Consider the following 13,885-nt stretch of genomic DNA (forward strand, 5'->3'; position numbering starts at 1 on the left):
TTTGTTTTTTCAAAGTTTAACCATAATACACCGCGCTAGGGGAAGCAAGCCACTGCCTTTCTGCGTTTGCAAAATTTCAAAAATGCTTATGGTTTCATTGCAACAAATAGTTAAAACAGGCCATTTTTTTGGGTTTTGGAGGGGTATAACTTCTAGAGGGGGGAGATAGGTAAAAATTTTGTTCTACGGAAATGAGTTTTTAGTAAAAATCTATGTACGTATTTCAGCTTTCTATCTTCAAGGGTGTAAAAGTTTTGTAAACAAAAAAAGTGTCTAAAAAGTGCTAAAAATTAATTAGCAATCTAGTTCAATCCTTATGATATCTTTATGAACTTTTTTTGATTATTACATCAAAACTCCTCCCCTGCATATGCAATATGATATGGCAAAACTGAGAATAAGAATAGTAATAGAATAAGAATTACGTCAATAAAGTTTTGGTTTCATAATTTAAACTTGAAATCATTTATGTAAGTATTTGAAAGGTGTACACTTTATATATAATAATAAAGGGAAATGTTCTGTTTTTTAAGGATTTGAGAAATTTCAATTTATTCATTATTTACAATTCTTGATGATAAAACAATACCAAAATGTTCATATTAAAATTCCTTCAATATTTTCATTAATATTTTATTACATTTGAAGTATACAAAACTTTATTACATTTAATTTATTTAATATGGTATCTATTAAACTTATACATATTTTATTCTACCCGTTTTCAGTAACAGAAACACCCCTGAAATTTTCCCGTAAGGAATTTTAATATGTATGAATTCTCTGAGAGAATTTTTGAAAATCGGGGTGGAGTCAATTCTTATATATTTACTTGATTATGATATTCTATATCGTATTCAGTCACTCCCATTGTAACTATATGTAGATACATAAATTTTTAAATTATATGAAAATACAGATTATGTATACATAAATATTTATTTATTCTTTTGATATAATTTCACGGATTATTTATTTATTCACTTAAAAAAGACGAAAAAGACATTTTATTAAAAGTGTTATTTATTTATGTTATTATTTATTATAAGAAGAGGGTATTTGTTTTTATAAAATATATAAATGGCAGCCATTATAATTATTTATTTAACGGTTGTTTTCTGTTATTGACATGTTTTTTATACCTTATTTTTATGCTTAAAAACTTATAAATAATTATTTATAGTGAAAGATTTTACAGTAACGTGAACTTTTTAATTAAAAATATAATTTTAAGCTTTGGTATTATTGCAAGTTGAAGAAATAATTTATAATATACACTAACATACTTTTATGTAACATACATATGTATGTATATGCTTTGCACATAAGTATATGTAAGTAGGAGCTTGTCGAATTCATGGCACGAATTATCGTATTTTTATAATGATTCAATGTACTTTAATTTATAGGGCGAAGATTAATTATGTCTCGTGAATCAAGCAATTTTGGAATCAGAGTTTACTGAAGCAATAACTTGTGCCTTATTCCTCTTTTATATGAATGAGTAACTCTAGATATGTGCATATAGTAATATCAATTTTTGGAAATCAAAGTTTGCAAAGTTTAAATATGGCGTGCAGCTCTGCCATTGTTAATTTTATCAAACCACAAGAAAAGATTATTATCTAGTTAAACAAGAAATTTCGATGATAACTAATTGCTCGAATGATATAAAACTACAAAAACCGTACACTAAAGCCCTAATTAAACCGTGCGTTTTAATATCCTAATTTTTAAATACTTTCAAGAAATACATAAAAATCTCGGATTTTTTTATGTTGTATTGATCTAAATCGACCTTTCATAGTTGCATTGCAACCCGTTGTCTAATAACAACAAGATCTGCCGGAATGTCTGACATTTTAAGATGTGACGTCATTGGAGAGGATTTGTTTTATTATTTAGAGAATTATTCCAAGGCACCATATGCTAATTTATATAACTTTACTGTTAGCAAATCTAGCAGAAAAATCAAAATAATATTTTACAAAGTTTTATTGTACAATATACAACTGTCTTTTTTTAAGAGACATAGTTGTTTACGCCGGTTGACAGGCTATTTTTCTAAAATGAGGACTTCATGGAATTCTAACTGGTGTGTGCGAAAACATGAAATATGAAAACAAATTTCATTGAAATAAGACTGTTTTACTTGGTCAACCCAACGATATCCTGAAGAAAAAATTTTGAAAGGAAGAAAGTTCTCCGCGCTTACATTTGTCGAATACAATTCGCCAAATGATTAATATATAAATATACCTGTAAAAGCTCATCACAAACAACAGCTAAAAATTCATAAAATGAACCATACTTGTATAGATCATATAAGTTATTAAGCAAACAAAGTTTAAAAAAAAAACAAATTTTCAGTTCAAAGTCCTAATAAACATTTCAAAATTAGTAAATTAAAACACCTTTCAAGTCACTTTTAATCATAATTTAATTTCTAGACGAGCAAGCTCACATACATATGTTATAATTAATTCGAAATTTCTTTAGTTTTTGAATTCAATTCATACTTAATATGAGTAAATGTAAACAAATGTTTAAATAATTAAAGTTCTTAATAAAAAATATATGGAAACCAACTGAGTTTCTGTTCACTTTTTTATTTATAAATGAATGGAATGTGTTCTCCATATGAAATCGTTACAAAATTAAATTTCTAATGTAAATATTTTGTAAAAGAATAAAATAATATGTGCGCAGACTAATACTTTAAAATAATGACAGAAAATTAAATCCATTCAATTCAAGCTGATGTCAACCCTTCGTCATATTTACCTTGTATTCATTTAGAATTTTACGCGAAACTTACAGTAAAAAGTAAATCAAATGTATTCGTACATACATAGACACTTATATATTAAATAATATAAAAGAACAGTTATGTAGCATTGTTGACAAAAAATACATTCTTGCATTGGGACACCCTGTTGTGTATTTATGTTTATTTTTCTTTTTTCTCTCTCTCTCTCACTCTGTCTTTTTAAATTCAATTGATTTTTGTAATTTTTTTAGTATTTGCTCCCTAAAATTGAATTAAAAAATTTTTGTTTTCTTTATTTCATTTTCCTCTTCAACACAATTTCATAATACAATTATTATCCTTTTTTTTATAACTCCTCTTTTTAAAGTTACATTAAACTCTGCACGATTACCTATTGTATACAAAATATTGAACTTATTTAATGTACAGGTAAATGCATGTAACAATATAATGTGTGAATAAAATTTCTAAAAATATGAATTATAATACGGAAACAAAATAATTTTAAATATTCAGCTAAAAAGAATAAAACCAACTTTGACTAAATTAAAAAAAAACGTGATTTTATATAACTTTCACAGGCTAAGATTAGCAGTAGTAAAGGATGATCCTTAAACGCCTTGACCAATGGTCAGTCAAAAAATCTACATTGTTAATAGTCAATTCAAATTATGTGGTGGATTCCGCTGGAAATTAGCTGAATTTTTACCATAAAAAATTTCCTACATACATGCATTAATTTTTAATACTTTGATTCTAATTTGCATACTAATTACATACTAACAACATATATTCTACATTAAATCTGAACTTAATTTCAAAAATTGTAAATTAGTGCTATTTAGAAATTAAAGATGTATTTATCACCCTATGCCGGATTTAAAGTTTAGGAAAGAAGAATAACCTTATTCTGGGAAAAAGTAACAAATTATTTAAGAGAATAATGTTCCACTTTTATTTTCAAAGTGATATAATAACCGATAATTGTTATCGCACCTCTGTATTAATTAATTTACAAGAAAGAAAGATTCTTCGTTAAACTGTGTATAATTGCAGTAATTTACAGAGAAAAAAAAACGGTTAAATCGATTATAAATACGAAATTTTTAAAAAGACGTTGACATGGATATAATTTTACATTGAGTAAAAAATTCCCAAAAATAAGTAAATCGCACTCATTTAAGTTTCTGTATTTCTAAAACATATGCATACTCTTTTCTAGCTACCATGAAGTTTCAATTGATATAAAAAGGATAAAATAATGATTAAGTTTTAAAATTAAACAAAAGAAAAATTATTTCAATGCCGTGAATTACAAATAATAGCCTCGACCGCGGAAGTCCATTTGGAGTAGATTTTTTCATCTGCAATAGAAAAAAATGTATTAGCCGCATAGTTTAAGATTCTAGTGTAGCGACTTTTTCTATTTTATAGATTTTGAAATTGCTATCACAATTTTGCGTAAATTTCAGAAAAGAAAAAAATAAGTAGAATATAAATTATTTTTATTTATCTTAATTCAGAAAAACTTTCAGTTCAAGGGAAAAAATTCAATCAAATCAAGCAAGAGATGTTCTTTTGGAAGTCTGAACATATTTTTAAACTCATCGATGAAATAAATGCGATGATAAAAATACATGATAAACTTACCAAGCTACATTCAATTCTATAAAATTGGATGAATCCCATAATCGTTTCTTCTTTTCTAGTTTAAATAACCTTTCCTTATTTTCGGCGTCTTATTCATTTTTTTAATTACATACAAACGTTTATCTATAAATAATTCTTTTTTTAAATAAAAACTTTTACTTAATTTCTATTTTGGTAAATAGATTTTGCGATAGCGCCACGACTTTTCGAAATTAATTTTACTTTCGAAATTGGCTGCCGCGGTCGGTACTAATATCTTAAAAATACTCAAAAAACTTCAAACCTTAGCTTTTCAAATTCTCTGTACAGTTTACAAATTCTCTGTTTTCAACTTTTTTTTATTTCAAATTTAGCTGCCTGTTTTACAAATTTCTCGGAACTGTTTTTGTTCCTAAACTAACTGAGGGAACAGAACACAGCATATACATACTCGCATGTATGTATGTAGCAACATCAAATGAACTAAAATATTTATAAATGTTTCTCATAAGTCTTAGAAACTATAAACTTTTCTAAACTTTTCGGAGAAAATTTTTATACATGCAATAGTACATCTCTATACATCAAATATACTAAAGAATACTTTTGTAATTCGCTTCAATTGAAGTCATATTAAATAAATGAAAAATCGAATTTTTAAAACATAACATCAATTACTTTTACAAATTAACATCAATATATACGAAGGTATGACACTTTTCGTCTTATATTTAATTTGACGTATAAAATGTTAAACTGAAAATTAACTACATACATATAAAAAAAAGTTAATTTTAATTATAAAATAACTTATGTATACCCACTCAACTAATTTAAAAAATATCCCTTTTCTACTTCCTTTCATTTCCTATATACATAAACATACATATGTACATATATCATTTTTTTATGCAAAATATCAAACATATGTGATGACATTTTGAAAACAAAAATGATGGACAGACTTCTCACTTACTATTAACAACTATTATACTTTTATAAAATTTAAATACATATAAGTATGTAAGTATGTATCAATGCAAACACATTATATGATTACATTCAAAAGAAAATAAAAATTTAATATTATTTGACAGGATAATAGTAGTTTACATTTTACTTATTTTTTTTTCAAATAAACATAAGAAAAAACACTTTGCTTTCAGCGCCTATATTTAAGAATGTAAGAGTAAAGAGAGACAAAAATGAGGAAATGAAAAACAAGCTTTGTTTGAATTGCCTTTAAATTAATTATCCTGTTAAGAATAATTTATGTATTATGTTTCTCAGTAAATTTCATTTAAGGATCGGAACACGTTGTTGACGATTTTGAGTATATTATCTATAGTGAGCCGAATATATACCTAATGTATTATAAAATTGGTCGTAAAACGTTAAGTACCACTAAAATTAGCTCCTGCTTTGTATTTCGTAACTTGTAGACGTTTTTAATTTTCTGTGATTTACTCACCTTTACAATTCTTAAATGAATGAAACATGAATAATCAAACAAATCAAATATAATTACAATTTTTCAATGACATGCTATTATTTTGTTTTCGTGTCTATTGAACTTGTTATATATACGCGTATATTTTCCAGAATTTATCAAAATTTTTCGATAATTACAAATTACGAATTAAAGTCCAATGTGTACATATTTGAAAGACTGTATTAAATTTAAAATATAGCAAACTTGCTGTGACAGAGCCACCTATTTTTATTTTTCGTAAAAAAGGTATTTAAATTTTATGCCCCCAATAAAGAAGAAAGTAACAATAATAAAATAATATACGAGTAATAAAACTAATTTAAACATTTACCCTTCACTTTTCATTCGCGAAATTCAACAATAAAACAAAAAGGGGTGAAATTACATTCACAAATTCACAAATTACATTTCAAATATTTTTACAACACATACTTTTTTTTACAGTTCTCTAAATACAAATGTGTTTTCCAACAATTCATGGAAAAAATTTAATTTTAAAAACAGTTTAAAGGTTTTAAAAAATTTCAATATTCAAAATTTCAATTTTCAATTTATGGTGTGAGCCGAGCACATGTTTTATTTTTTGCGATTTTGTTTATTGCATAGGTTGTATTTTTCGGTAGAATTACAATTGAATTTTTAAAATGATTTGAAATTTGTTAAAATGAATAAGAATTTAAACGTGATTTTTTAATTCGTGATTGGATTTAAATTTTAATCAAATATTTTTAAGAAAATTCTATTTGCAAGTGAAAGTGGGAGTTCTAACGTTTATACCAAACAAGCATTTGTGCCTAATGGGAGTTAGGATAAGAAATCTTCTAACATACGAAGGTCTTGTTTTTATGCATGTATAGCCTTGTGGTAAAAGTATAATAACGCTTAAAAATTAAGTTCGAGTTTTAATTATTTAGTATTATTACTTAATTAAATAATAATATAAAATAATATTACTTAATTAAAGTTTTTAAAGTTCTTGAAACTCAAAAAACCTTTTTTTTTACTTCATATACTACTGTCACAAAAGTGCAAAATATATACGCTTTGTTTAAGCTAAGAAAATGAATGCAATGTTGCTTTAAATGCCTTTGCATTTCATTAATTTTTAATCAGCAATATACGAAATTCTTTAATTAGCTTTGGAATTCAGAAGAAAGTATTCCATAAAACTACACAATATTGTTCACTAACTTAAACCTATACATTTATGCTTACTTTAACAATTTTTACGTAAAAAGGTATACCTTGCTAGATTAGCTTTGGTGTGGTATTTCTCTATAAATTTTGTATCAAGTTACTTGTACAAATAACAAAATCTTCAACCAAGAAACATATTTTATTATTGTTTTATTTCAATCTACATAAATGTTATATTGAATTTTTTAGAGAATCAATACCACACTTTACATTCAATAAAATAGATTAATAATTTCAAAAACTCATGTCTAGAAGAAATCTCCGAAATTAGTCTTAGCTCATTGGTCTACTTGCACGTTTGAAATATTTTCAATAAATGACTTAAAATTACATTATTTCATCTCAAAAGTAGCCTCAGAATCAAAGTGAGTACAAAATTTGGTTGCATATTTCTAGAAGAATTTCAAAGTACTAATATCTGAATTTGTTGTAATAATAAAAATGTTTTTATGTCCCACTAACATAGGTGAGTTCATTTGCATTATACGAATAATATGAAATTAAATAACTACAATCCACGACATATTATAGCGTAATAGCAATAGCCATATAAAAAAATTTTCAATTCTCGCAATTCATTCAATTTTAAATTTTCTTAAATTTATTAATTTTATTTTTAAACTGAATTTTTTATGACTAAACTTTTTTTTATTTTATTATTTTTTAAAACATTCTTTTTAAAAGTTCTTTCGAAATTTTACAACTTAGTACTTAAGCCCTTATATCTTAATAACTTAATAGACCTTACAAAATTAACCTCTCTTTTCAATATAAAAGAATATGAATAAATTTTTTTAAGAAAAAGTCACAAATCTTATCATTTAACCCACTTATCTGTAAAAATCATGTTATGATAAAAAATTTCAACTTAAAATCTTGCTACCCATAAAATTGTGATTTTGAAATTCGGAAATGAAAGCTTTGTTTATAGAATTTTAGAAGATTGTATAAAAGAAATAAAAAAAGTTCCACTGTTTACAGTTAAGAATAAATTTTAGCCCAAAATTAAAGAATAATGACGAAGAAACCAGAATATTTTTTAAAAATTTATTTTGCAATAATTTTAATATTCGCATTTGTTGAAATTTCAAACGCAAAATATATTGGTAAACTAAATCTTTGTGAATTTAAAATGGAATTGTATATTTCAAAAGTATTTTTTTTTCTAGATAATTGCACGTGCAACCTTCAGGCATATAGAGGACCTTGTAAAGCTAATATTTTAAGGTACTACTATAATATAGAGACTAAATCGTGTGAAACATTCGGTTATGGTGGATGCAAAGGAAATGCAAATAATTTTAAGACTCTTTCAGAATGTGAGTCTCAATGTAAAAATTTGTATTAGATTTAATTAGCAATAAATGTTAAAATAAACTTATATTTTAAAAAAATGAAAAAATGTAAGTTCATATTATATTATTAGTAATGGAAGCTAATTAAAAATAGTTTTCGCTCACTTACTGAGGCCAACAAGTGAATTACAATATAAAAAAAAATTAAATTTGAAAGCATTTATGTTTCTTAGTTTGTGGTTTTATTGCAATTACTTATTGATTAAAACACAATTTTTTAAAAACAACCTATCGAATGATGTCCTTGAAATTCTTCGAGAAAATTTAATAAAATCCTAAAACCTGAACCAAGTAAGTGTAAAGGTGAAATATTATGCAAAAATTTAATTCTCCCTATAATCAAATCGAAAATCTAATTAAATTCTGTTAAAATAAGGCAATTTTAAAATTATCAAAATAAATTGATAAAAACGCTCCCAAAAAAATTATACCAAGAGTAATAGAATTTTTCAAAATTTCCCAAAAATTATTTTATAGTCTGCAAGAGAATACCCTGCAATCTGAGACAGACAGCTAGCTCTCACCTTATACTCTTATGAACTCCTATAACTTAGAAAGTTGCTTCAATGAGTGAATTTTATGTATTCAAAATTCCAGAATATCGATGCAGCAAAAAGAGTTAGAATAAAAGTTTGCAATAAAAATAAAGTGATTTTCATCAGCTTAGAGTAATTAGAAATATTATTTAAATTTCGAAAAATTTTGAATAAAAATTTTTAAAATAATGAAGATTTCAAATAAAATTAAAACGAGCTTTAAAAAGAAAATAATTAAACCACAATACACTTGGTTGCTAACATACATTTTAATATCACCTTTCCTAATCAATTCTATAGTCCTAATCCTAATTAAATTCTATTAATATTAATTGTTAATTTGCATATTAAAATTTTAAATTTATTGTAAAATAATTGAATTAGTAAGCGTTGTTATGCGCTCATTAACAATTAATACATTATAGAATACTATGAAATATTTTCATTAAATAATTTTATCACAAACATTAATCTCGTATCTCACCCTCTTTATATTCGACATAAAGATGAAAAGCATTGAAAAGTTAAAATGTCAAACAAAATGATCTTTTATCATCACGTCATTTAACTGAAAAGCGACTTTTTGAAATTTCAATTTTTATCATAAATTCCATTTTCATTCACATTTAAGAGAAGCCGAATTTTTAAAGAAATTTGGAAATTTAACAGAATTTATGGGATATTAAGAAATATTATGAATAAGAAGCAATAAGATCAAAAATATTACTGAATAAAATGTCAGAACTCAGGATAAATGCAATAATATTATAAAGAAAGATTTTCCCTTATTAAAAGATTAAGTGAAGAGGGAATCATTAACTTAAGTATGTACATATATAGGAACTATTAATATATTAACAATAAATTACTTGTAGAAAATCAGTATTTTGTAATAGATTTTAAAATTTATAATTTCACACTGAATCAAAAGGAGAAAAATAGTAATAATCCGACATAAGATATTTTTTAATAACAAAATCTTTTGACAAAATAAATAAAGAAAGTATTATGAAATTTTTAGATAACTTTTATACATATATAGACATCTGCCTTAAGAAGAAAAATATCTTTTTAAATTATTCAATTTTCTTTGATGTAGAATTCAGTTTAAACTCGAATAAGTGTCGATATATGTAGATGCACATTCGCATTTGTAACTTTTCATATTTATAATTGGCATTTACGTATTTTCATCACCCTAGAAGTAGATAGATGATGCTCACATATACATAAATTAATGGTTCAATACTTCGTCGAAAAACTTGGAACAAATCTGGAACTCTTTTTATGTAATAATCCTGTATTTAATAAAATAATAATCGATTTCCCGTTTTCACTTAGTTATTTTTTCTTCAAAAACCAACTTAAAAAGCATTCATAATTTACATATTTCCCTACAATTTTTTTGAGCTTGAAAAAGTTTCCTAACGAAAATTTTTCCTAATTTTTTGTAATTTTTCCTATGCATATACCAAAAAATTTTTCTTTAACTTCTGCACTGTTCAAGTTTGGACTTCATTTTGCATTAATGATTTCAATTAGACACCAGAAAAACAAGCTGAAACATAGAACTCTTTCCAAATCAACCATACAATTTACCCACATTAAAAAAAGAATAAACAACCTTATTATCCAACCGGGATATATCGTTCTTTGCGTGTATTTCAGATCTTAAAAATATTTCACGGAAATTCGAATAATTCACAAAATAAAATTCAACTAAATTTAATCTATTTTTTTTACTCAAATGCAAGTGAACGTTTCGTAACAAAGACCAAAATTCCAGGTCCCTTACATTTTTATAGTAAATAATTTTATAATCAAAATATTGATTCGATTTCCTTTAAATTCATTTTTATAAAAACTATATCCCTATATATCCAATAATCTAATATAGGTTCTGTCAATAAATGATATATGGATTATATATGCGCCATCACTTCACTTAGAAAGATGAAAGCAAAAGGGCTCGTGCCCCTTTTTTCCTCTGCTCTTCATTAATACATGTGTAAGTAAATATTTACACATTTCTTGCGCACATACCTCTATACTTAATTATTCAATATTTGAAAAACTATATCAAGGTATGCATGATAGCAATATAATGTATTTGTAATGACTGTACAATCGAAAGCAACTTCATAAATTAATTCATGATTTTTTAGAAAAATTTCGTTCAGAATTATTACAAAGCATTTAATGTCTGAGAATTTTCTAATTTTTTTTTATTTATAGCATTTTTTTCAAACTATTCAATACTAGCATGATTGTGTTTATTGTAAATGTTGCTGACGGCAATGCTGACAAACGAAACAAAGAAGACATTAAAAATATGTTTTTTATTTTTTTAATATGTTTGTTTTATTTTTTATGTTATTTGATTCCTTAATCTCATTTTATTACTTTTGTTGTTGTCTTTTTAAATATTTTGATACATTTTTCTATTTAATGAAATGTAATTATAATAGACGTCTCATCTCATCTATCTTTTTATCAATACAAACTATTATTATGTATGTACATGTCATATATGTATGTAAATACAAGTATGGAGTATTTTTGTAGTGTGTTATAAATGTGCCATTCCGTAAATGAGTGTTATAAATCTATCCCTGTAAATTAATTTATTTACAGTTTCAAAGTGCGGCAGATAGTAATTATAATAATTGTAATATAAAATTCATGGGTGAAGAAGTTGAAAGCCATTGCTAGTACTTCGAACAGGTTCTATAAAGGAAACCATAAAGCATATCACCAGTCAAATATTTCTTCTTTTCATATACATTTTCTAAGTATCATATCAACAGTTCTTAACGTCTGTATATACATATATAGCGTAAATCTATTTATGTAAAACAAAATCTAAAATATGTGGAGATAAAACATAAAAAACTTAGTGCAATCGAAATACATATAAAAACTGGTTTTTCTCTTAAAAAAGTGTTACTGTGTTACCTAATTACCAATTATTTATATATTATATTGTTGTGTCGACTATTGTTATATCAATAATTTAATGTATATGCTTTATTAAAATTTCAATGTTAAATTTAATAAGAAAAAAAAAAGAATCTTAATAATTTTTTATCAAATTTGTTGAATTAGGAACCTCGCAATTAAGCAGCACAACGTTATACATTGTTAATAATTATTTTTATTTATTTATATTTGTATGTTTGTATATATTGTACATATCCTTTTTTATACAATAGATTAATATAATATGTTACTTTTTAGTACGCATATGAAATTTTTAATTTCAAAAGGAAGAAAGAAGGGAAGAAATACTCACTGAATATACATAGATGATTACACATTTGAATATTTATATACATAGATAATTGCACATGTATATATACATATACATATGTTGTTATTCGCGTTATATATGTATATCTTAATTTTATTTTATGATATTTGTAAACAAATTTTCAAATTTAGGTAAATACTTTGGAATTATCTTAAGTGTAATCGAATTGAAAAACGAATTTGTTTTAATATACTTAGCATATTTAACAAAACAGTAAATGGAATTCATTTCACTCTCTAAATGAGGATTAATGAATTTGGAAAATATTAATTCACATTTACATAATATAAACCATGTACATATTAAGTTTGAAAAATCCCAATTTCTTTATTTGATGTTAAGTATGATACCAAACTCTACTGCTCTTCATTCTTTTACTTAATAATTAACTCCTTTATTTTTTATAAAGTCTATAAATAAAATCCGGAAAAATGTAACCAAATATAAGATTTAGGAGTAAACAACTATTGGTCAACTGTCATACATAGTAGGTTTCATGATTGAAAAAACGAATCAAAGTTGATAAAGATATTTTTCGTAAAAAGTTAGACATAAATGTTCCACAAATATAAAAAATTTATAAGTATACAAATGATTAATGCTAATAATAAAGTTTTGAAAATTTTTGCGACAAATATCACTAATCGATTTATTTTCAGAATAGGCCCTATTATATACTCGTAGTATATGAGAAGTTTGCTGTAAGAAACTATTCCAATAACTTCTTAATGTGAACTCTTTATGATTAATGCTTGTACAGTAGTGTCATAACATTAACAATAACAAAGAGTTTGTAATTTCGAATAATTTTTGTCATAAAATTCTCAAAATAAACAATAAAGTTTAATAAAAGTTCAAATTAGTTAATTTTAGTAAACAAAATAATTTTTTCTTTTTTATTCTATAAATTTAATTACCATCATCCTAACTCGTACGAGATATTTGAAGTCTAATAAAAATCATAAACTTTTTATTTTATAAACAAATTTTTTTTTAATATTTTCGTTTTGCCGTTCTTATTTTTTTAAAATGAATTATCTTCGTTAACGTCAAATATCTGGGACTGATACTCGTAAAACTACAAACATTTTAGAGTACTGAAAAAAAAATTGTTGTGATCGACTTTTGATCTGTAATGCAGTCTTCCATCTATAATTATTTTGCCCATATACAAATCTAATGACATAGATTGTTTACTGTGGTCTATACATATTATTTATATTAGTGTCATCCATTTTTACATATTTAACATCTCATAAAATAAAATTAATTATTAACTAAAGAGATTTGTGATAAACGTTCCAGTAAATAATCTAAAATAGTATGTATATGTGTGAAATATAATAATTTGGGTCTGTTTTCCGAAATTTATTTTTACACTATTGGATTCTACTTAACATAATCAATAGATAAATAGTGATGAATCTATTAATATAGAATAGGAGCAGTTGATCGTATTAATTTTGCGATACCCGTACAAATCAATGACTTTAACAGTTGCAATATTTGCAATGACTTTAACCGTTGCACACTGCTTCATCTATTTTATATAGTGATTTTTATTAATACATTATATTTAAATTTGTGCTCTATTTT

This window comes from Condylostylus longicornis, unplaced genomic scaffold, assembly GCF_029603195.1.
Source record: "Condylostylus longicornis isolate FDR11 unplaced genomic scaffold, ASM2960319v2 ptg000010l, whole genome shotgun sequence".
Taxonomy (NCBI): Eukaryota; Metazoa; Arthropoda; class Insecta; order Diptera; family Dolichopodidae; genus Condylostylus; species Condylostylus longicornis.